The sequence below is a fragment of the Schistocerca piceifrons genome, chromosome X, assembly GCF_021461385.2.
Source record: "Schistocerca piceifrons isolate TAMUIC-IGC-003096 chromosome X, iqSchPice1.1, whole genome shotgun sequence".
In the NCBI taxonomy this organism is placed as follows: Eukaryota; Metazoa; Arthropoda; class Insecta; order Orthoptera; family Acrididae; genus Schistocerca; species Schistocerca piceifrons.
The window spans coordinates 571,135,798-571,161,411 of record NC_060149.1 but is presented as its reverse complement, the minus strand read 5'-3'; positions in this window follow the sequence as shown (position 1 = coordinate 571,161,411).

Here is a 25,614-nt window from a genome sequence, read left to right as displayed (position 1 = left end):
TGCTGCTGACATGAGAATAGCATAATCTCCACGTCAGAAGATTGCTTCTACTTAACCATTTAATAGACTCGCCGTGACTAGTTTAGTAAGCTAAGCACATCATCCATTACAGCACACTCTTGGAGCTGGGAAATGTGGCCACAATGGTCTGGTGGAACGAACTATCACAAGTGCAATGCGTGGGTTCAGGCATTTACTTTTAAGAGGCACAAACAGATTTACTTTACCTCTGGTAACCTCAAGAGAAAGCTGTTATAATCCAGAATCCGCATTAAACATCACGTTCCTTCATTCCAAACTGGGCACAGCCGGTTTACGTTGGAAAATGACATAGGTGGAGGTCAGGGTAAACAGAAATACTGTCACCAGTAAACTTACTTGCATTAGAAAATTTTATTTTATTTGATGAACTGATAGCCATCTAAAGGAACAGGGCTCCTATTTTACTTGTACTTGATTGAACTAGAGACGTTGAAAAATTTGGTGCTGGACTGTGATTCGAATTCTGATCTCCTCTTTCGAGGATCTGAATCTCTCGGAACAGTATAGTTCAATCATTTCATACCTTTTCCCAAGACTGTAGTCTTCGCTAGGTCTCCTCCAAAGGTAAATTTGTGGGTCCGAATCCTGATCCAGTACAAAAACATTCATAATTTCATTTCAAGCCCTATCACGTGCACACCGGCCTGCTAGTGAAAATTAACGTGCATTTTTAATGTCTGTTCATGTTGCCAACAATTTCTGGACAAACACGTACACATCCTACCGTTGGTGAGTAAGCAATTGATACTTAAGCAATATTCGTGGACAATAAAGAAGAACGATAGGAGTGCCGTTCGATTGTCGCTCAGGCACAAAAATTTTTGTCCATATTTTAGATTAAACACCTAGCAGCTGGCAAGGAAAACCGATACTTAACATTTGATTTTACTTAGTTAACAATCCGATTACGTCTTGGGTTCGTATCTCCGTCGCAGAACTTCACATCATGCGCTTCATCTTTAAATTCATACACACTTCGTTACTTCTGGATTGAGGTATATCACACATCTTTCATGGTTAGTTAACAGGGATGAAAGGGTCTTGATAGGAGTCATGGTTTATTACAAAAACTGTTGTCTTTTATTTTCAAGTTTAGATTTGTTTACTGATATAGGCGAAAATTTCGGTACTTCATGACTCTTCATGGATAGTCAGCAATATGATATGATTAGATTAGATTAGATTAATGCTTGTTCCATAGATCATGAATACGACATTTCGTAATGATGTGGAACGCGTCATTATAATGAAAGGTTTCTTTACATACCAGTATTCAATTTATTTACAATAATTTTTTACACACTCTCTCTCTATCTCTCTCTCTCCCTCTCTCTCTCCCTCTCTCTCTCCCTCTCTCTCTCTCTGTCTCTCTCTCTCTCTCACACAAACACCCACATTCTCTTTTTATTTTTATTTGTTTGTTGTACTCGACTATCGGCGAGGCACGAAAACGTCCATGAATGAGTTTCTTAGTTTTGAGTACAGTTACGAAAGAAATATAAAAACAACTATGAGAGTTACTGATTTATGATGCTTAGTAGCAGTCAGTTCTGAGAATTATTAGCAACTAAGCTCCAGTCCCTCTAACCTAGTTACAGAAATGCGAATCAGACGCATTACTTATTCCAGGCCGTAGCAGCCGCGTCTTTGAGGCGCCAGCTATGACCACTTCCCAGCCCGCTGTAGGATCACATCAGTTCGTCTTCTTCCTGCTGGTACTGTAACTGAGATTTGGCAACAACGCAAGGTATGTTTGGCAACTCTGTGATCGACGAGTTACTTCCTGGTGTGCACGGAATTAATCCTCAAAGTTCACTTGATTTCTTGTGTCATTTCCATTGAGTAACCTAAGTTTTTATCGCTAGAGATGTAACAGAAGATTGTAAATTTACGGTTTTCAGCCCAGCAAAGTCATTGAACGTGGCAATCGCAACTAATCTTGTCCAGTAAATAGCGGTTTACGAGTTCTAGTAACTATTGGACTCGTAAGGGGAAAGCGCAAACTATATCTATCCGCTAGCTCTGTGTTGACGTGCTGGACTGTGGAAACGCGACTGTTATGGTTCGTGGTTCCAGCCTCGCTGAATGTAACGTTTTTATCCCTTCAGTGTAAGAGCTGCAAGCAGTCACATCAAACATAGAGAAGCAAATCGTAAGAAAATACTTTCAGCTCATAGTGCAATGGTGAAAAACTTACAATGCTGCACAACAGGTAACGCCTCTTTCCGCTGCTGACAAGCAAATTTTGGGTTTATAGGAATACGTAACATTATTTATGAAATGCCACGTTCGCATACCTGTTGAGTATGACACAGCATACAATTTAAACACAGAACCAATCGAAATCTAAGTGAATAATGTTTTACTAATTCGTGAAGATAGAGGCACACTTGTGTACAGATAATCAGTTTTGTTAAAACAGACTTACTTTCGTCGTAAGGTTATCGTGAGTAGTTTTATTTCATTTCTTACAATACAGTGCTCAGTTTTCGTAAGGTTTCTTTTAGTGTTGTTAAAACAGTACTAAACATGAAAGATAAATTAATCATCAACGATATATGCGAATTCTCTGATGTTATCTATAACAGTCTGACAATGCACATGCAGTTTATTGATTACATGCATGTAGAAAACTTGTTCTGAGTTGAAGCTGTCAAACAAGGTTTGAAGAAGAATAAAATGCCACTACCAGACGACAGCTAATGTAGAAAATACTTTTCTGACTATTTTGGCACGATGTGCTCTCCCCATACATAATACAAAAGCTTCGAGCACATCTGCTGCCTGGCCGTCTATTAAACCTGAAAAGAACAAAATGACGCCGAAGTTATCCTTTTTTCCACATGCGACTATTTTGGGTTTATAAGTGAAGAAAATTATGTTCAAAGTTCCATTAAATTGTTAACTTCAGCAGACAGCAGAATTTCGTTTTAAAAAAATGTAGTAGCGAATGTAATAGAACACGGGACATCTTTTCAACAGTGCGCGGCACTTAACGTTACGCTACTAGCTGTGACGTAGCTACAGCAAGTCTGGAAGTGAACAACAGTTCCTCCAGAACTTCGGCATTCCACAGTGCTGTGAGATAATGCATATGGCCGGATCTAGACTTATGAGAGACAGACAGTTACAGCATTTCTTTTGCACTGCACGATGGTTTCAACAAACAGATAGCGCAATAGAGTAGCTCAAATGGAAAGGAACACTTCCTATTTAAATTTCTGCATCCTACACTGTTGGCAGTTCTGTGTAGGTGGCAGTTACGTTATTTTATTTCGGTGATTACGAATTAGAGTCGAATGTATGCACTGGGTAGCCAAGGTTGCTAGCTCATGGCGATTCAGTCAACCAAGTAAATTAATGTACTGAACATCCTGCAAACCACTACAGGGAGCCTGTGAGTCAGAATTTCCATCTTGTGTGCCGCAACGGCGTTATGATAGAGAAACAAGTCACAGAGAAGAGGGTTTGGTGGTCCGTTGGACGCATTCCGCCGCCGGCGGCCGTGCTTGTGCGGGCGTGCGGAGCGGCTGTTGCGGTGTTTACATCGTCGCTGCGAACGGCCGGCGCTGTGTGGTGAGTGCGCGCTTTCTGCGTTAGTCATAGTCCACGATCACATTTCTAGAATGACATAATGGAACAGACAACGCGACGCGATACTTTGAAGTGGATTTTCGATCCGAACTACGCCCGCCCGAAATCTTACGAAGTTGAGGCATTTATCGAAGAAACTTTTCAGATCAAAGTCGATGAACTGATTGGAATTCACCTGTCGATTGTCAGTCCGACTGTGTTCCTTAAGTTATCCAGTTCTGACAAGTGCGACCAAATTGTAGAAGCATGTGGTGAGATGGCAAAATTCAAACATTCAGACGGACACATAGGGCAGGTCACAGTTTCGCGTGCCGGAATGGGAATAAGAACGGTTCGAATCTTTGAGCTCCCCTTTGAAACAACGCCCGAGAAGATTAAGAAAAGGCTGAGAGACTATGGCGCCATTATCAGCAATGTCGCAGAAAAATGGTCTAGCTTGCACAAGTATCCAGCATTAAATGGAGTCAGGCAAGTTAAGATTGACATGTTGAAACATATCCCATCGTATCTCTGGATTGGTGGATAGCGAGCGATCATCATTTACGATGGACAGCCGAGAACCTGCTCGGGTTGTGGTTCGACCCAACACGTCCGCGCGCAATGTGTTCAACGGCGTGTGACGCAACTGCCGACTGGGGAGCTAGACCCGCCTAGTCAGATGGCCGCGCTACCCGTGGCGTACGCCGCCGCAATTCGCAGTGACGTCGCCCAAGACATATGTTTTGACAGGGCGGTAGTTGCTTATGCCGACATTCCCGACGGTAACGTAGCCATGGATACTAGCAGCACAGAAGCTACAGGTCCAGCACACTCACAAGACGAGGAAACTGACAGGCGTGAAGAACAAGACCAGGTTAAGACGGCAGAAGAAGGCATGTGCAAACCACTCGAAGAAGTTGGGCAACACAAAGAGGACACGGTTGAAACATCGGAGGATAATGACCAGCAGCCTACAAATGTTTCACCAAAGAAACGGAAGAAACGTCGAATAGCCCGTCAGGGAGCAGCAGAAATCGCGCCAATCCTGCGTGAAAAGGCGAAACAGATAGGCCAAGGACTGGCGGAGACGACACAGGCAACTCCTCTGGAAGATCGAACAACAAAAAAGAAGACCCGAAACGAGGTCACTGAACCTGACCGTGGAATCCACATTCCAGACGGTACAGCTAGTCCGAAGGACCCTCCACCTGTACCAAAAACAGACACGCGGGAAGTTACGTGCACGCGAGATTGGGCGGATGACATGGAGGAGCAAAGCCATGATGCAGAGATGGCTGACATACCACAACGTTCAGGACGGACGGCACCCTACCGTCGACAAGATGTGTCCACCCGGCAACAACCCACCATCAAAGACGCTCGTGCAAAAGATGATGATGCCGACTTCTTCTAAGAAGAGCACACATCCACTTCACCTGGCAAACAGTATCCCACCAACACGGTATATTCGACATGACGTCCTTGCAGGCGTACAGAATTGCGACCTTGAATATAAATAAAATTAGCAGCACCCTCGATCTGAGAAATCTCCAAGATTTTCTGTACGCCGCTGCTGCAAGAAGTAACGGCTATCCGTTTGGACGACATCACTGGCTACAACGCCGTCATCAATCCTGGCAATGACAATAGCCTCGGCACAGCGATTATGACTAAAGAGGGGATCCTACTTACAGACGTGACGAAACTGCCGAACAGTAGAGGTCTCGCTGTCACGATAAACAACACCAGGTTTATCAACATATATGTCCCGTCAGTAACCTGAAACAAGCGCCGCAGGGCCGAATTTTTCAAGGAGGACATCGCCCCCCTTTTCGCTGTGCGATTTGGACAAATATTATTTGCGGGTGACCTTAATTGCGTGCTGGGTCCCAAAGATCAGACGCAAAATTTTAACAAATCTCTGGAGCTGGAGAACATCTTCAGAGAATTCCATCTGTTAGATACTTGGGAACTAAAACATTGTGATCAGCTAGGATTCACCTATATCACCAGCCATTCTGCCAGTCGTATCGACAGGATTTACGCAACATCCAATTTAAGGAAACACGTTTTACAGTCCGAGCTATGGCCCACTGTTTTCTCTGATCATATCGCGTACATATGTACGATAAATTTAGAGAAACAAGGAATTTACAGGGCGAGAGGTCAGTGGAAGCTAAACGTTGCTCATCTTTCGGATCCTGGATGTCACGCCGCCTTCCACACCACTTGGGCAGAATGTGAAAGGAAGTTCCACTTGTACGGTACGGCGCTGAATTGTTGGGTAAACTGCGCGAAGCCCGCAATAATAAAGACAGTGAAAACTTACTCCCGTGAAAAAGTCGCCTGGCGGAAGCGGACATTAGACTTTTACTTCAGCTGTCTCAGAGACTAGTGCGTTCGGGATGCTACAATCATAACAAACTATGGACAAATCAACAGAATAAAAGCAAAATTGCTCACCCTGCAGAGACACCATCTCGAAGGCTGTAAAATACGAACGCGTTTGCAGAACGGTACACGAGAAGAAACAACATCGATGTACCACATCCTCCAAGAGAACAAAAGACAAAAACGGAAAACTCTGACAGAACTCAAAACTTCAGACGGGAGACTCTTGACAGATCAAGCTGCAATACGAGACGACATCCATCGACACTTTAGTGAATTGCTGGCCAATACACAGACGGATGAAACAGCGCAGCAAGCTCTTACTGCTAGGACGACAGAGCGACTCACTCCTGAAGAAGCTGATGTGCTCGCAGCAAGAATAACGGACGAAGACGTCGAAGATGCCATCTCGAGGAGTCCAAAGAATAAATCACCTGGACCAGATGGGCTACCCGCTGAATTTTATCAAACTTTTCGCGGACAGGTAATTGCTAAATTGGCACTCGTCTGCAATGAAATACTAAATGCCGACACTGACCTTCCGAAGGAATTCTGTGAAGGTACAGTGGTCTTAGTCCCCAAAACACCAAGAGGCAAAACCGTGGAGAATCTTCGACCCATAACACTTCTCAATAGTGATTATAAAATCTTCGACCGTATCATGATTCAAAGGTTTAATTCAGTTATTCGTACAGTGACAGGAGCTTACCAGACAAATGTGGGAAAGGATAGGACGATATTTCAGACCTTATGCGACTACAGAGACATTATAGCGATATCGGAAGCCTGCAACTTTCGCTGTGCTCTGATGTCGCTTGATTTTGAAAAAGCTTTTGATAAAGTTAATCATTCGTACCTGTTCCGGTGTATGACATCCATGCACTTCCCACAGAAAATTATAGCCTCTATGAAAAACATACTGACGAATAGCACGTCAAGAATCAGTGTCAACGGACAACTCCGTCACCCGATCAATATTCAGAGTTCGGTAAGACAAGGTGGCCCCATGTCCATGACGCATTTCGCGATTGCGCTTGAACCTCTCTTAGTATCCCTGACTCGGCAACTCCGTGGACTACATATACACGGACAGAAGATTATATGTCAAGCCTACGCGGACGATGTAGGGGTACTTGTGACAGACGAAAGCGAGGTGGCAACAGTACTTGAAGTTGTGGCGACCTACGAACTGGCGTCAGGAGCTAAACTCAACCGCAATAAATCTGGTATTATGAATCTTGGTAGGGGTATAGAGATCAGAGCCGCTGGACGTATCAACAATGTGGAAAAGATCAAATGCCTTGGAATAGAATATACGAATAATATCCGCCGCACGGCCACTCTCAATTATAGAAAATTACTTGCCACATTACGAGCAAGCATAAAACAACACAGCTTGCGTAATTTAAATGAAATACAAAAAGTGCAACTAGCCAATACTTATATAACCTCCAAAGTAAACTATGTTGCTCAAGTACTGCCTCTGCCACGAACCATAGCACACCAACTGCAAGCAGCGCTTGGTTATTTTGTCAGCAGAGGTCAGATATTTAAGGTTTCATACGATACCTTCACGCTACCGACACGCAATGGAGGGCTACATCTAACAGACATCTACCTTAAAGCGCAAGCGCTATACGTTAGCAAAACTCATAAACAGTGGCAACGATCACCGCGGACCTTAGTGGCTCATCTCTTACGTGAAATCACCCCAGTCAGCAGAGATCCACCAATCGATGTGCATCACATCTCCCACGAGCTGTACCACTATAAACATTTTCTTGTGGAATACAGCTATGTACGCCATCGAGTACCGGAGAAGGACATATATCAGGTTAAGGAGGTTTACAACACCTTGCTGGAAGGAAAATTGCGCAATCGAATAGAAAACAAGTTTCGACATTATAACTGGAAAAACATATGGGAAAACATATCTGACCCCCATTTACCATCCAATGTGCGATCGACGTGGTACCTCGCCGTCAATAGAAAAATCCCCAACAACGCTAAATTGCACGCGATACGTCTGGCTAACACACCAAACTATCCCAGCTGCAATGTCGTCGACACTGCAGAACATCGCTACGTCTGTGACGATGTGAAAGACGTGTTGAATCTCTACAGGCAAAAACTAGCACATGTGCTCCGCACGTCACCTAACACGATTACACCGACACACGTCCTTCTGCCTGATGACGTGCCATATCCTAACACTAAAAAAAGGTCAGCCAACTGGCTCAAAGGACTGACAGTCTATTACGTCTCTACGGCTATGACGAAGAGTGAAGCAGATTATTGGATGTACCTGATGACAGAACATCAAAAGCTCGAACGACAAAAGAAATACAAAGAAAATTACGCAAATTTCTTGAACCTAACATTGTCTTACCGACAGAGCTGAAGAACGATCAAACGATATTTTGTTCACTCTCAGGATTCCTTTTTTTTCTTTATGAAATTATCTATTAAGTTTCTCATTCATTTTACGCCAACGAGGTGGCTATTTCGTTTACCCTTTGCCCTCGTGTAGCAGCACTGATAGGTTGCTGACGCAAACATGAGGCGCCAGCAGGCTGAAGTACGCCTGGCTCTCCTATAAAAATGGAAGAATGTAGAGGACCTATTTTCTTTCCACAACCCCAGAAGAAGAGATTCTGTTTACTTGTATACATTTACTTCGTTGATCAACTAACTCTTATGGAACAAACATAGCACAGAAGCTAGTTGGACTGATGACAGTTTCTTATGATGTTGGTCTCGGTTCGATTCCAACTTCTGCCGATGTCTTTTGATAGGCAGAGGCAGATTCTAATCTCTTCTGGCTACGCCAAGTGAAGAAGGCATAATGGCGTTGTGGTCTGGAAATCACATTAAACATGATATTCCTTCTCTACCAAGTAGACGTTAGGTGGAACCACAATAACGTGAGGAGTGGCGACATGTAGAAACTCTATCATCAGTAACCTTTCTTATTCCAGTTATTTATTTCTAGTGACGAAACAAACCCTGTGTATGGTCACAGGACACTTATTCCGTCTTTTATTTGTGCTTCTGTATGTCGATAAAATTGGTTCTGAACTGGGAATGCAACTCAGACCGCCCTTCACGCGGAATTTGATCCCTTCGTGACAATACAGCTCGACTACAACTTGTTGTTTGTTCAAAACTGCAGATTCCTCAACATCTCCACATACTGCGCATGAATGAGTTGGAATCCAGGCCCAGCACTAAACTTTTCACTATGTATTATCAAGCTCTAGCATGAGAGCACCTATCTGCTGGTGGATAATAATTTTCATTTTTAATACATTTTCATTCGTTGTCAACACTAACGATATCTGACGTTTTTGATTCCCAGTGAGACACAGAACTATTTGCGAGATCACTGTAAGTTCAAGGATGTTATTCCGAGCTGCTGGTGGAGAAAAATTCGTTAGCTGGCGTCTCTTTGTTTGTAGTCAACAACGATATGTGTGGGGTTCGATTCCTAGTCAGCACTGAACTCTTTGTCATATTATTTCTAGTTCAAACATGCTCACATGTCGCTGCTGGTGTAACAAACCCATACTTAACGTTCCTATTCTCTAGAATATAACAGCGATACGTGCCGGGTTGGAGTCCTGGGAAGGAAATATTAATGTTTCGTCTCGTCATTTCATTTAATACATCTAGCTACAGCCGAGAAAATCCGATATGTTAAAGTTGATTGTGCTTCGATAACAATCCGATTAGGTTTTGGGTTCGAATCTCCTATCCAACACAAAGCTTTACCTCAATGCATTTCAAGTTAGGTACTTGTGAAGTAGCAGCATTTAACATATCTCGTAGTTCGTTAACAGGGACAATAGATGCTCGGTAGGAATTCGCGACCGTTAAAAATGATTACGTTAAGTAATTTAAAGTTGATATTTGTTAACTGATACTGTCTAAAATCGAGGTATATCACTCTCTTTATGCCTAGTCAGGAATGACTGTTAATTTCCGTCAGTCACGAAATCTTAGTTTGCATGACCTGGGTTTGAATCCATATGCAGAACGAGTCGGTTCGTCGTGTCATTTGAAGTTCATACATATTCTCAACTAGCTGCTCGTGAATAACGTAAATTTTTAATGACATTTTGTGTTAAATAACAAGTGTGGTATGTCACTTTGAAGAGGAAATCATGAATACGATGAACTAACTACGTGCATTACCTATCTGACGTAAGAATGAGAGTGCTAACATTTCAGTTGTGTCAGTTATTGCAATAAATGCGAGCTTACAGGTCTTAAGGACAGTCTCATCTGTGATGAGGTGTTCCCTGATATTTTTAGTATCGTGGTATTACTTTACATTCTGAGTTATTGCGATACGGAGCAGTGTTTTCTAGTGGTGACTTGTTGGAACCATTTCCAATAGTGAAACGACTGTATGAAGTAGCGATTAGAGGACCTGCTAGACAACTGCGTTATGTGGTATGCATGGGAATTAGGCGAAATGCAATCCAGGTCGTTCGGATACTTTTGAACATGACTGTACTTCGTTAACAATCCGATTAGGTGCTGGGTCTGCATCCCTGTTATAAGCTGTATATGATGGCATTTCAATTTTAAACATGAGCATACCTTGTTCCTTGTGGATGACACCATATTAAACGTCGTTGGCGGTAGTTCCCAGGACGGTAACTGTAATGACTGGATTTCCAGTTCAGTACATACATTTTCGTCATTTATTTTCAGGATCTGAATTGATAACTGATATTGGTGCAAACGTCTATACTTCACGTCTCTTTATGCCTAGTGATCCGGTCTCAATAAGGCACAAACAAAGCTTAGCTTAGTTAGCAATGGCTATAGGTGCTGGGTTTGAATCCAGGTCCAGAACGACGACGTTGGTCATGTCATTTAAAGTTCAAATTTGTGTACACATAGCTGTTAATGTGTTACGAGAACAATGATATTACTGGTTATTCGCTGTTAATGTTGAGATTTCCTTAGAGTGCTTGTTGTCGTTAATCGAGTTTTTCTACTGGTTCGTCCAATATCCAGTTTCCAGAGCCAGTCGCCGTTGAGCGACCCTCAGCACGTGAATGAAAAACCTTTTAGAGAGCAAAAAACTTTTTCCTATTGCCGTACAGCTTTGTAACTCCATATATTGTCTCAAGTATCTAATTTTGACTAAGGATTACTGTACGATATATGTAAAATAATCCGTTTTCTCAGAACTTTCAGAATGTCACTTGTTGTAATTAAGGTTAGTTTATGAGTGTTATGGGGTGTCTCATCGCTAAGAACGTGTTTTCTAATATGTTTTGTATGACGACATTAGTTGACGCTTAGACTGACAGCCATAAAGAGCTTTGGTCTCTTAGCAGTCTCTTGCGGTACCCATTGTGTGTAGTCAAACGACTGTACCCCACGGGGTTTTGGTGTTTAGAGGACCTGCAACACAGCTACGTTATGTTGGTTGTATTTGGCAGTGACCCACTTTTTTTGCTGTCAAGTGTACATTGCTGTCCCATGACTTAAGTCGCCTCAGTGAAATTCCACATACAATTCAATACCAACTATAAACTTAAACCAGGAATGCAAATAAACTTAAATATTTCCCCAAATATCCAAATTCGTAACCTACACTTCTCATAACACAATTGAATCTTAATAAAACACGAACATATAAAATATACGAAACTCAGGTAAAAGATGAAATTTTACACGTGGCCATTCAAGGGAGCAAAATTTAGTATAGCGCAAGCAACTCAGAATGCGCTTAAATTCTTTTTGTTCTTTTATTACTAAGGCGCTCGTCTTCACCTTCCTGTTTAAAATACGGCCAATAAAAGTATTTGATATATGCATGAGAGGGCTCCAGGCTTTGTAGTCCGATCTCTGGTGACCTACAGCGAAGGGAAGTTTCCCATAAGATTATGCAAATTTATGGAACTTGCGATGTTGAGGAACGCAAACGCATTATTTACTGAAAACCATCAGGGAGGCCCAATCAAGCATGAAAATGCAAATAGTACAACACATGGATACGTTAATGAAGGACCCGTCTATCTAAAATAGAAACAACTCGTCATAATAAACAATTTGGTTTACTGCTGTAATGCATCAACATGTGAATTACTAACTGAGTGTAACTAAGCTACACTCACCAAGTGAGTGTAGCTTAGCGGTAGGAGGAGGAGATGAGCAGAAGAGGAAGGAGGAGATGGACAGAGGGAAGAGAAGCAGAAGGACAGAGAGACGGACAGGAGGATATGGAGAGAGAGGGCAGAAGGAGGAGACAGACAGAGAGAGGGGAAGGCAGAAAGTGGACTAATACAAGATTGGAATAAATACATACATGGCTACTCAGCTAATACATTATAAGATACACTGGGTGACAGTTTGAGAATAAACTGTCACCTAACAAAACGATTCCTTTTGCTTCACACTTACTTCAAAAGGAGTATATAAGAAAGCTACAACACCAATCCCGGAAAGTATGATTCGGCGCGATTACCTACGTGCACGGTCTACAAACTACATAATAGGAATACCATAATAACAATAAAAAACTCTCAGTAAATATGAAACACAACTCCACGTAATTACATACTTGAAAACTTCTGGCCTCCTTTTTCTGTGTAAGCGATTAGATAATTCAGCACTATCCTACACACAATGACATGCATGGATCTCGACCTTCTTCGCCATAATCTTCGTAACGAGTCCGTTTCCACCATGCAACTTCCCTTATTCCACTGAAGTATGTAAGTGTGGGGATCGCAAAGTAACTACTACCCCTACAAAACTGAAAATTTTCCGCCTCCCTGAGAGTGCAAAGTGGCGACATCTACCAAATTGAAAGTGTCCAACTAAAATCCATAGAGTTACGAAATGAGGAATGCTGAAACATAAGACGCAGTTCAGAGAATCTGAAAATTACGTTTAGGGCTGATGGAGAAACGAGAATTCCTTGCTTGACTGCTCTTTCATTTCCAGATTTCTCACTGTCCCGATGAAATCTAACAGCATTCATGCATGAAATCTTTTTTGTAATAAGGAATTCCTAGCATAGGAGCACTGCCTGTGGGTCGGTCTTTGAAGTCAAGGATCGGGGGTTCAATTCCTCGTCGATTGTAGGGTATTTCCCGTCACTTGCCGTTCTGTCGCCTCTGTCTAATATATGTAAACGTGTTAAATGTTCAGGTATATCAAGTTTCGAAGCCTGCTGTCGGTACTGCTTATACTGAAGGGGTAAGTCAGTAAAAATGTTGGGTGACAGAAACAGCATACCACTTCTTATTGGCCCATGCATACATAATAAATCACGATGGAGGTCAGTACATAACCTGCTCTTGCACCATGAATTATGTCAAAGGAGCAGTTCCTCATCGTTAACGGGAAGTCATGGGTAAGCATTGATAAGAAGATACCCATTGCGCGCTAGATGGCGTCGTATGTGGATGACTAAAGTACGCGGGTCGCCGCCGAAGTTCATGTTTCATTCCACAACCAATGTAGGAACAGAATGGTTCCAATTCTTCAAATGAAAGCTTTCGCAAAGAGTGAAGAGTGTCGTCTGTAACCAAGAACATCCACTCAACGAAGACATTTTCCGATAACCGACCGGAAGCTTCAGTTAGGAAACAGTTTTCAAAATAGAACATAAAACTAAGTATGAGGCTGACATCATGGCACCACCAAATGCTGTTATATGAAAAAAATATTTTACTTGGCGACTAGTTTCTCGTAACTGGGAGTAATTTTGCGAACCTGCGATACTAGCGGAGGAGTACGAAATATTTGGCATGCTAGTTTGAGTTACGTAATTACATATGAGAAAAATACTTACATGTTAAATATCTATATAGTGTATTGGTTAGTCTCCGACGTATCAAGAGCTAACTAATATTGATTTACATCGTCTGAGGCTCAGGTTACCTTAAGCATTAGCTTACACCATTTTATCGTGTGGGACAGAATGTAAATAGGATGAAGCCAGGATCAATTTAGTGACGCTATTGAGAGGTGGGAACATAAAATTCTGCAACAATGTAAAATTTTGAGAAAGATAACCTGTTACAAGACTGCACTTTAAGACTCAACAGTAGTCGTCATTTGCAAAGACCAGTCCTGAGAAAGTGGTGGTGATCTGCAATCCAGTCAATCGATTTGAGTAGCTTTTAGCGACGATACGCAAGAGGAAATAAATTCGAAACGGGACGTCAGCGGATCGGAGAGTCCAGCGTCCTTTCAAAATACTCTCGTACCCCACATTCTGTCCCACGCAGGGTTCTTTCTTGTGCCTATTTTGTCTTTTCTGTGTTACTGGTTTCCTTTGCGATATTATGTCACAAGTTACTCTGATTATTCCAAACCTTTTTAGGTGGATGTTACACCAAATGAAATGGACATAGAACGTTTGCGGAAAAGCACATCATAAGTGAAACTGGTTCTCAACTGATAAATAGGAATGAATACTTAGATTTCAACCAAGTAAAACGTTTTCAAGTCACACCATAAAATTCACAGATTTTTGCAAGGGTAAATTTTTCCTACAGTCAGTACTTCAGAGGATTTTGATAAAAAAATACCTTACAGAACCTAATGATGTCCCAAGCAACAACTCAAGTTTCCCAACAGGCCACATACACCAAGAGAATTGTATCGACAACAGTGAATCCTCAAACGGTATCATCACCCATACTGATTTCACAAGTCTTTAACACTAATACGAAGGGGTCTTCCCCTTAGTAAAGAACATTTATTAAAATTATATAACAAAAAATTACTGATAATGTTATGAAACTTGTGATACGATTCGAAAGACATAAGCTTGATCCAGTTTGCAAACAGGAAAAGTGTCTCCGTGCTTCCTTCTTTATGCGCACAACGCAGCACTGAAGGCTGGTATGGATTCCCGTAAGCTGCGAGGAACGCAGCTCCTTCACCGCCACTCAGCCGCCGCCACGTGTCGAATGTCACATCAGACGAGGAGCGTGTGTTTACACCGCACACGAGAAAGCCGTCGGCGCGTATTTACCGAGCGGGGCTGACTGCCGTCGAACGCAGGTGGGGCTGCTAGCGCTCGAGCGCTGGCTATTGTCACAGGCCCGACCTCAGGTAGCCTACCTCTGTTCACTCCAGCTGCGCTGAATTGGCACTCGGTGCGAAGTAATGCCACGAATCAGCTTCGTTTTCATGCCCCGGGTCTGTATACAAAACAGCCATTTAATCCTTCCTACAGGTTTTTTTATTTACTGGCTTTCGGCATGTGCCTCTAAGGCTTTTTCAACACTGCAGATATGTTACTACAGTTTGTTGTAAAAATTCAGAATATTCATTAGTTTAAGCCATACCCTGGTACGAAGCTGCATAGGTTTAACAAAGGACACATTCTGACATAAAACAAGTTCTACATCGACAGTGTGCTGAACGAGTAAACAACACTCCTTCTTACGTACAACAAGCCGACGAAATTTCTGCATACGCCTGTGCTGTTCGTTCCTCTGATGCATCCGATTCAACAAATAGATTTTCCATCAGTTCAGTTATCGATACTAAGTGAGGTATAGCATGTAAGTTAATGTGAATGAACAGCGGAAAAAAGCCGTAATGTACGGATACAGCATTAGTAACGTCATGCGTGACAAGGTTACGTCGTCTAAATTTCTAGGTCTAATGTTGCAGAGAGGTATGAAATGGAACGAGCGTATAAGGACTGTAAAAGGAAAGGCAAATGGTCAACTTCGGTTTATATGGAGAATTTTGGGAAAGTGTGATTCATCTGTGAAGAACACCGCATATAGGACGCTTGTGCGACGTATTCTTCAGTAGTGTTCAAGTGTTTGGGGTCCGTACGAGATCGGATTAAGGAAGGCATCGAAGCACTTCAGAAGCGGGCTTCTATATTTGTTACCGGTAAGTTCGAACAAAACACAAGTGTTACGGAAATGCTTCAGGAACTCATATGATAATCCTTGGAGGGAAATCGGAGTTTATTAAACACGGTTTTATCAAACACTTTCACAAAACAAGACGAAGTTAAAGTTCCAGAATTTGAATCAAAGACATCTGCCAACAAAACTAATTTAGATGTGGATATTCTCGGTTTAGCGAACAGCTTAATTTGCTTAATGATGGGAACTCCTATAGTTGGGATAGCATACAAATTAGATTCCTTTCAAAGTATGCTGATACAATAACTCTATGCTTAGTAATCATTTACAACAAGTCGATCGACGAAAGATCTGCATCTTAAGACTGGAAAGTGGCGTATGTCACACCAATGCTCAAGAAACAAATTAAATTGCAGGCCCATATCATTAACGTCGGTTTTCAATAGGATTTTGGAACATATAATCTATCTGAACATCATGGATTACTTAGATGAATATCATTTATTGACAAATGGCACGGATTCAGAAAATATCGTTCTTGTGAAACATGACTAGCTTTTAACTCACACTAAGTAATGACTGATATCGACAGCAGATCTGAAATAGACTCCTTATTTTTAGATTTCCAAAAGGCTTTTCACACCGTTCCTCACAAGTGACTTGTAAACAAATTGCATGCCTTCCGAGTATCGTATCAGTTGTGCGACTGAACTCATAACTTCGTGTCAGAAATGTCACAGTTCGTGGTAGTTGACGGAACGTCATCGAATATCTGCATCTACATGGGTACTCTGCAAATCACATTTAAATGCCCGGTAGAGGGTTCATCGAACCACCTTCACAAATCTCTATTATTCCAACCTCGTATAGCGCGGTGATCGTTTCTCCCTATGCAAGTCGGTGTAACAATATTTTCGCTTTGGGAGGAGAAAGTTGGTGATTGGAATTTCGTGAGAAGATTCCGTCGCAACGAAAAACGCCTTTCTTTTAATGATGTCCAGCCCAAAACCTGTATAATTTCAGTGACACTCTCTCCCATATTTCGCGATAATACGAAACGTGCTGCCCTTCTTCGAACTTTCTCTATGGACTCCGTCGATTCTATCTGGTAAAGGGCCCACATCGCTCAGCAATATTCTAAAAGAGAACGGAGAAGCGTAGTGTAGGCAGCCTCCTTAGTAGATCTGTTACATTTTCTAAGTGTCCTGCCAACAAAACGCAGTCTTCGGTTAGCCTTCCCCTCGACATTTTCTATGTATTCCTTCCAATTTAAGTTGTTTGTAATTGTAATTTCTAGATATTTAGTTGAATTTACGGCCATTATATTTGACTGATGTATCGTATAAAACAGAAGGGTTATCTGATGTTCCCCAACGAACTGTTACAGGCCATCACCTGTTTCTAAACTATATAATCAATTTGGAAGACATTTTGAGCATCAGTCTTAGGTTGTTCGCAGATGATGCCGTCTTTCACAGTCTAGTGAAATGAATTGAAAATGAAAGCCAATTGCAAAATGCTTTAGACAAGTTGTTTGCATGGTACGAAAAGAGGCAGTTGATCCCAAATAATGAAAAGTGTGAAGTCAGCTACATGACCACCAAAAGGAATCAGCTAAATTTCGTTCACACAATGAATCACACAAGTCTAAATGCTGTGAATTCGACGTAATACTTACGGATTAAAATTACAAATGACTTGTATTTTATCGATCACACAGATATTGCTGTTGTGAAAGCTGACCAAAGACGTCCTTTTGTTGGCAGACAACTTAGAAGATGCAGTAGGTCTACTGATGGACTGCCTACAATGCGCTCGTCCGTGCTCTTCTGGAGTAGTGCTGCACGGTGTGGGACCCGCATCGGGTTCAGCTGACGTAGAAATTAAATGTTTAAAAGAGGACAGTTCGTTATGTATTATCATGCAATAGGGGGACAGTGTTACGGATATGATGTGCCAGTCGGATTGGTAATAATTAAAACAAATGCACTTAAAGCTCCGCCATGAAATTTTCAGAAAGTTTCTGTCACCAACTTTCTCCTTTGATTTTTAAAATATTTTGTTCGCGCTCTCCTACATAGGGATAATGATCATTGTAATGAAATAAGATAAATCAGAGGTGGCACGGAAAGATATATGTGCTCGTTTTTCCCGCAAGCCGTTGGGAGTGGAAAGGTAGAGAAATTGTCTGAAACTGGTTCGATGAACCCTCTGCCAGAACTTAATTGCCAATCGCAGAGTAGTCGTGTATGAATTTTGCACAGAGCAGAACTTAATCATAGCTAACACAGTTTAAGAATCATGAAAGAAGACTGTGTACGTGGAAGAGGCCTGGAGACACTGGTAGGTTTCAAATAGATTATATAATGGCAAGACAGAGATATAGGAACCAGGTTTTAAATTGTAAGCCATTTCCAATGGCAGATGTGGACTCTGACCACAATCTACTGGTTATGTACTGTAAATGAAAACTAAAGAAACTGCAAGTAAGTAGGAATTTAAGGAGGTAGGACCTGGATAACCTGAAAGAACCAGAGGTTATAGAGAGATTCACAGAAGCATTAGGGAACGACTGACAAGAACGGCGGAAAGAAATACAGTAGCTTCAAGAGATGAAATAGTGATGGCATCAGAAGATCAAGTATTTACAAAGAGGAGGCCTAGTAGAAATCCTTGGGTAACAGAAGAGATACTGAATTTAGTTGATGGAAGGAGAAAATATAAAAATGCAGTACATGAAGTAGGCAAAAAGGAATACAAAAGTCTCAAAAATGAGATCGACAGGAAGTGTAAAATGGCTAAGCAGGGATGGATAGAGGACAAATGTAAGGATATAGAGGCATATATCACTAGGGGTAAGATGGATACTGCCTTCAGGAAAGTTAAAGAGACCTTTGGAGAAAAGAGAACCACTTGTATGAATGTCAAGAACTCATATGGAAAACCAGTACTAAGCAAAGAAGGCAAAGCAGAAAGGTGGAAGGAGTATATAGGGGTTCTATACAAGGACGATGTAATTGAGGACAATACTATGGAGATGGAAGAGGTCGTAGATGAAGATGAAATGGGAGATATGATACTGCGTGAAGAGTTTGACAGAGCACTGAAAGACCTGAGTCGAAACAAGGCTCTGGGAGTGATTGAATGAAACAGTAACTATTTACTTAAAAGTCCTGATGCTTGATAACGTATTCAAGGCAGTCTCCTTACAAAGGGGGCTGGCGCAGTGGTTAGTACACTAAAGGCACAGTTGTTAGGGAATTCAGTATTCCGAGATCAACAGAGTGAAGAGCGCGCGGAGAATGCCAAATTTCATGCGCTACCTCTGACCACAGACAACGCAGTGGCCGACGGCCCTCTCTTAACGACCGAGAGCAGCAGCGTTTGCGTAGAGTTGTCAGTGCTAACAGACAAACAACGATGCATGAAACAAGTGTAGAAACCAATGTGGGACGTAAAGGGAAAGTATTCTTTGGGACAGTGCGGCGAAATTTTGCATTATTTGTCTACGCCAGCAGACGACAGATGTGAGTGCCTTTGCTCACAGCACGACATCGCTTCCAGTGTCTCTCTTGGGCTATTGACAATATTGGTTGGACCCTAGACGAATGGTAGGTTTCGAGTGTGGCGCAGACCCCACAGAGCCATGGACTGAAGTTTTCTACAAGGCACTGTGCAAGCTGGCGGTGGCTCCATAATATTTGGGCTTTGTTTACATGGAATGAACTGGATCCTTGGGTCCAACTGAACCGAGCATAGACTGCAAATGATTACTTTCGGGTACTTGAAGATCATTTGCAGCCATCTATGGGTTTCATGTTCCCAAACAACGATGGAATTTGTATAGATCAAAATGCACCATGTCACAATTGGAAATTTGTAGTAAGTTAGTATGCGACCAAATTGCTGAGGTCATCGGTCCCTGGCTCACACACTACCTAATCTAATTTAAACTGCCTTATGCTAAGGACAACACACACACACCCTTGCCCGAGGGAGGCCTCGAACCTTCGACGGGGGCAGCCGCGCGAACAGTGGAAAGGCGCCCCAGACCGCACAGCTACCCCGCACGGCGTGCGTGCGTGTGTGTGTGTGTGTGTGTGTGTGTGTGTGTGTGTGTGTGTGTGATTTTAGCCCACGCAACGGGGAAATTTGGTAGTAACGAATGTGACTTCGGAAGTAAGAAGCAATCTGTTACATATTTTCATTCCCTCTCTCGAGTCTCACCCTTGATCAACCAATATCCAATGGCTCAAATCCAGTAAGACAGCGTTAAAACGCTCCTATGTCCAACAACTGGAGTTACAACACTTGTAAGAGAAGAGGGAAACTATAATAAATACTCAAATACGTGGATGGCTTATGGCTAACAGAGAATGTGGATAAGGCAACATCCTTAATAAATTATTAAAAATTTCTCTGTACATTTTTAGGGAACAAGTGGAACATTCCACAAAAATTTTAGATTCCTACCACATTGTTAGACTACCAGTTACAATAGAGGGTAAATATATCTATAAATTAAATGCTGCCTTTTTGGATGGTGCTCCTGCACAGGCAATAGGCACTGGGTCAGGGGCTCTGTCCTATGCTAAGACGGGTGAGAAGAGTGACATCCAATCTCCGAGGCTGGAAGAAGGTATGCCATGGCTGCGTTACTTACTTTTCTAGGCGTGGCTATGGTCTGCCACATCGAGACAGTCTTATTTCCATTTACGTATTACCCTCTACTTGAACAATCAGGTGAGTGCACGGAGGGGATGGTACACTGAACCATCTGAATATCATGACACTCCTCTTTGGATGTTACATCTGGCATTTCGTTTCCCTTAATGCCCTTGTGTGCTGGTACCCAGCAGAAAGACATCTCCTTCCATAGAATTTGTAGGCTTAGAAATGCGCCCTGGCTACACTGTTTTTGGTTGGTTACATATGTTATAGAGAGCTGGAACAGGCTAGGAATTTAGCAGTCACGATGCCTGCTCTGGTGCCCTGACAGATCCCATATACTTCTGTATCGAACATAGTGAATTATTGAAGTAACAAGGTCTTGAGGACACTGTCGGGGAAAGCAACAGAGCAGCCAACGCCGTCCCCACTGCTTAGGTCCAATCGTAAATACAGCTGTATATTTGTAAATACAGCTGTATATTAGTGGTGCTCAGATAATATCTGATGAAACATTGTATTAAACACACGTGGAGGAGTGCAACCTCTCCTATATTGCCCTAAATCTGAAATTACTCTGAACCTCTGCAGTAACAAGGGTGGCAGTCGATTCCAACCCAGAATTGGGGTTCCTAACTGCTTCACTCCATGTGAATCCAGTACATTTTCCCAAATGATTTTGTTGCTCGTGGACGACTGGAGAAAAGGCTTACGTTGCTGGACGACCAACAGCACTGTACGCTAGTAAACTGGGAGCAACCACAATCTGACATACATCCACCCACTGGCTGATGAGTGGTGGTTACCCAGCCTTAGCACAGAGACTGGGTGTGGGGCTGATCCTGTAAGCAACCATGGCCGGCCTGATCCCCTCATTAGTGGATGGCATCAATGTTCTTCAGATATTAAGGTCTCACTGATCAGTACATTGTGCGCCCATAGTCTAGCCTCGTTCATACAGGATACCAATGAAACTGGAGCAGATGCACGCTGCATGTTCCCCGAGATTTGTGGCTAAGGGACTTAAAGGTATTCAATGTTTCTTGGGTACTTGCCTTCAGGTCATTTAGTTATGGTAACCACGATAGTTTGAAACCAAAAGTGAGGACGATAAACCCGATCGAGTCTTTAAACTGCAGAATGGTTTCCCTCATATGCAGATCAGAAAAATTTAAAATACTACGACGACAATTAAAATGAACACACACACACACACACATTTCTGCACAAAATGTAAAACCCATCTCTGCAGTCTAGTCTCTCAGCCTCATCGCCATAAGATGCAACTGCCGTCGCTTTAGCAGTTTTCAACAAGGAACAGAAAACTGCAGAATCGTCCAAGCTAGTTAGAAGTACTGTACAGGACGCCCTACTGCACGTATAATAATGGCTCTGACAAAGAGGGTCACACTTAAAACACTTCTCTGGGACGCAACATTCTTTTGCTCAAAACTATTTGATATTATGTTACCAACTCGGTACATAAAAAAGCTTTTAGATAAGAAGGAACGAATGAATATTGTGGTTGACACGAAAGCCCAATAAGATTCCCTGTAATATTGTGCCTTCATGTGCTGTCGTACGCTTTAGTGATGGCAAAGAATATCCCTATGCAACTGTGTTTAACTACACTCCTGGAAATGGAAAAAAGAACACATTGACACCGGTGTGTCAGACCCACCATACTTGCTCCGGACACTGCGAGAGGGCTGTACAAGCAATGATCACACGCACGGCACAGCGGACAGACCAGGAACCGCGGTGTTTGCCGTCGAATGGCACTAGCTGCGCAGCATTTGTGCACCGCCGCCGTCAGTGTCAGCCAGTTTGCCGCGGCATACCGAGCTCCATCGCAGTCTTTAACACTGGTAGCATGCCGCGACAGCGTGGACGTGAACCGTATGTGCAGTTGACGGACTTTGAGCGAGGGCGTATAGTGGGCATGCTGGAGGCCGGGTGGACGTACCGCCGAATTGCTCAACACGTGGGGCGTGAGGTCTCCACAGTACATCGATGTTGTCGCCAGAGGTCGGCGGAAGGTGCACGTGCCCGTCGACCTGGGACCGGACCGCAGCGACGCACGGATGCACGCCAAGACCGTAGGATCCTACGCAGTGCCGTAGGGGACCGCACCGCCACTTCCCAGCAAATTAGGGACACTGTTGCTCCTGGGGTATCGGCGAGGACCATTCGCAAACGTTTCCATGAAGCTGGGCTACGGTCCCGCACACCGTTAGGCCGTCTTCCGCTCACGCCCCAACATCGTGCAGCCCGCCTCCAGTGGTGTCGCGACAGGCGTGAATGGAGGGACGAATGGAGACGTGTCGTCTTCAGCGATGAGAGTCGCTTCTGCCTTGGTGCCAATGATGGTCGTATGCGTGTTTGGCGCCGTGCAGGTGAGCGCCACAATCAGGACTGCATACGACCGAGGCACACAGGGCCAACACCCGGCAGCATGGTGTGGGGAGCGATCTCCTACACTGGCCGTACACCACTGGTGATCGTCGAGGGGACACTGAATAGTGCACGGTACATCCAAACCGTCATCGAACCCATCGTTCTACCATTCCTAGACCGACAAGGGAACTTGCTGTTCCAACAGGACAATGCACGTCCGCACGTATCCCGTGCCACCCAACGTGCTCTAGAAGGTGTAAGTCAACTACCCTGGCCAGCAAGATCTCCGGATCTGTCCCCCATTGACCATGTTTGGGACTGGATGAAGCGTCGTCTCACGCGGTCTGCACGTCCAGCACGAACGCTGGTCCAACTGAGGCGCCAGGTGGAAATGGCATGGCAAGCCGTTCCACAGGACTACATCCAGCATCTCTACGATCGTCTCCATGGGAGAATAGCAGCCTGCATTGCTGCGAAAGGTGAATATACACTGTACTAGTGCCGACATTGTGCATGCTCTGTTGCCTGTGTCTATGTGCCTGTGGTTCTGTCAATGTGATCATGTGATGTATCTGACCCCAGGAATGTGTCAATAAAGTTTCCCCTTCCTGGGACAATGAATTCACGGTGTTCTTATTTCAATTTCCAGGAGTGTAGGAGAGTCTGCTAGATAGCTGCCATTGGCAGGGTCACGTTGTCGTCTGTGGATCTGTATCTCCTGAATCCGCAGTGAGAGCGGCTAATGTGCTGCCCGTTCTCTAACATCAGGACCAAACGACGGTTGACCATTCGCTCTGAGGTCTTTCCTACACAGCTCGTTAAGGTGCCGCACTGGTAACTAGTGGGACATGTTCGGTCTTTGTCTGGTTTCACAAGTGGTCTCAGAATTTTCTCTCTCCACGATTTGGGAAATTTTCCTGTTCTCCATATGGAATTAAAACGTTCTAGAAGGATTTCCTCTGAAGCTGTTTACCATTTTGGCTGCATTTCTGTATTTAATTTTGTCATGACCGGGCACGGTATTATGTGTCACTTACAGTGATGAATCCAGGTCTCAAATGGATAAAGAGCAGTTGTATGATTCAGAATTGTTGTACCTGATGTCCAGCTCACTTCCTTTCGCGGTCGTACGGCAGCAGCAGAACGCTGGATCCTGACTGGCAGTGACAGTAGTCGTCACTGAATGGTCTGCCATTTCTGGGAGATCCGTTCGGGTCTTGTTTGGAGATAACCCTGCACCAATGCCACTGCAGCAACTATCCAAATGCATTTGGCAGAAATCCTCCCGATGGTTTCCCATACATTCAGAGAACAAATAAAGTAGTTTCATGACAATTTTTATTGCTGTCGTCGATTGTGTGTCGAATATTGGCTCTCGTGACTCTAAAGGCTGTGAGTTTTCAGCTGTTGTGTGGCACTTAAATCGTCGCAGAGCCGCACACTTAAACCGGTTTGCTGAGCGGCACTCATCGATCCAATAAGACCTGCCTTCCCGTAATTCCTGAAAGCTTTGACAGGGATAGGTCGACGGCATAGTGGATCGCACGTGTAATATAGTCGCCATATTTCCGCATGCTGCCTCGGTGTTCAAAGACAGCCATGTTGTTGAACAACACTTATTTTACTTTGTCAATCAACCATCTTGGCGGCTTCCTTTCTAGCATTTGATCCATCAGGTAGGTGGATCTAGAGTGCGAAGTGGTCAGAGTAATGAAGGCGATTAGGAACTTCCCACGGAGCAGAATATAAGAGGCCCGGAGAAGAGGAAGAGAGGTCTGTGGATGAGAATGACCCATTAGAAGCGTTGTTGAGGATACTCCTCTCATTCGACGTTGTGAGGCTTTCCAAGCTTCAACCACCAGCGCAAGTATGGTAACAGCCCCATAATGCGTCTTGAGAACTGAAGTTTCCTAGCAGGAGAAATGGACAGGTTAGTTGTCCTATAAGATCAATGAGAGCCCCTGAATCTATTGCATTTTGTCTTCGTATGTACAGGGAATGCACAGTGATCCTTCGACCCAAACTTATTTAAACTGCAACTGCTAATACGTCAGTAAGCAGGATTAGAGCAGAGTGGCGTGTGTTACTAAGAAACTCAGTGACTTCTCCCTTGGCCGTCTCTCCAGTAGGGTCTCCCTTGTGGTGGAGGATATATCCTTGTAGCACAGGGACGTTAGTAAAACCAAAATTTGTTTCTTGTCAGCACAAACACTGGGGACGGTCTCCACTAGGAGTTTCAGCTTCTCCAAATGCGTGTGGAACCCACTGACGCTCCACTTCAGTATGCGAGCCATTTTATTTGTGACGTTTTTCTTTCACCCTGTCTTCCGCTAGGGTGGGTAACCTGCGAAGTTTGGAAGCTTAGTTTGTGGGCTAGCTGGTTGTCAGACGCAGTATTCCAATGTCTCCGAAGGCGAATAATAAAAACCGTCACACTGGAAGGTATTTACGTGGTTTGAAAGTTTCCTAACTGTCCTTCCCGTGGTCACCGCTTTCCGTTTCGTTTGTTTCCCGGAGGAGATACCGAGGAACAGTTGTGGCAGTGATAGCGAAAGCGCCGGTCTGTCTACTGGAGTCTGCTTCTTAACGTATCCGAGGTTCCAATATATCAACAACCGTGGCCTCTTGTGTTGTTGCCGGCCGGAGTGGCCGTGCGGTTCTTGGCGCTACAGTC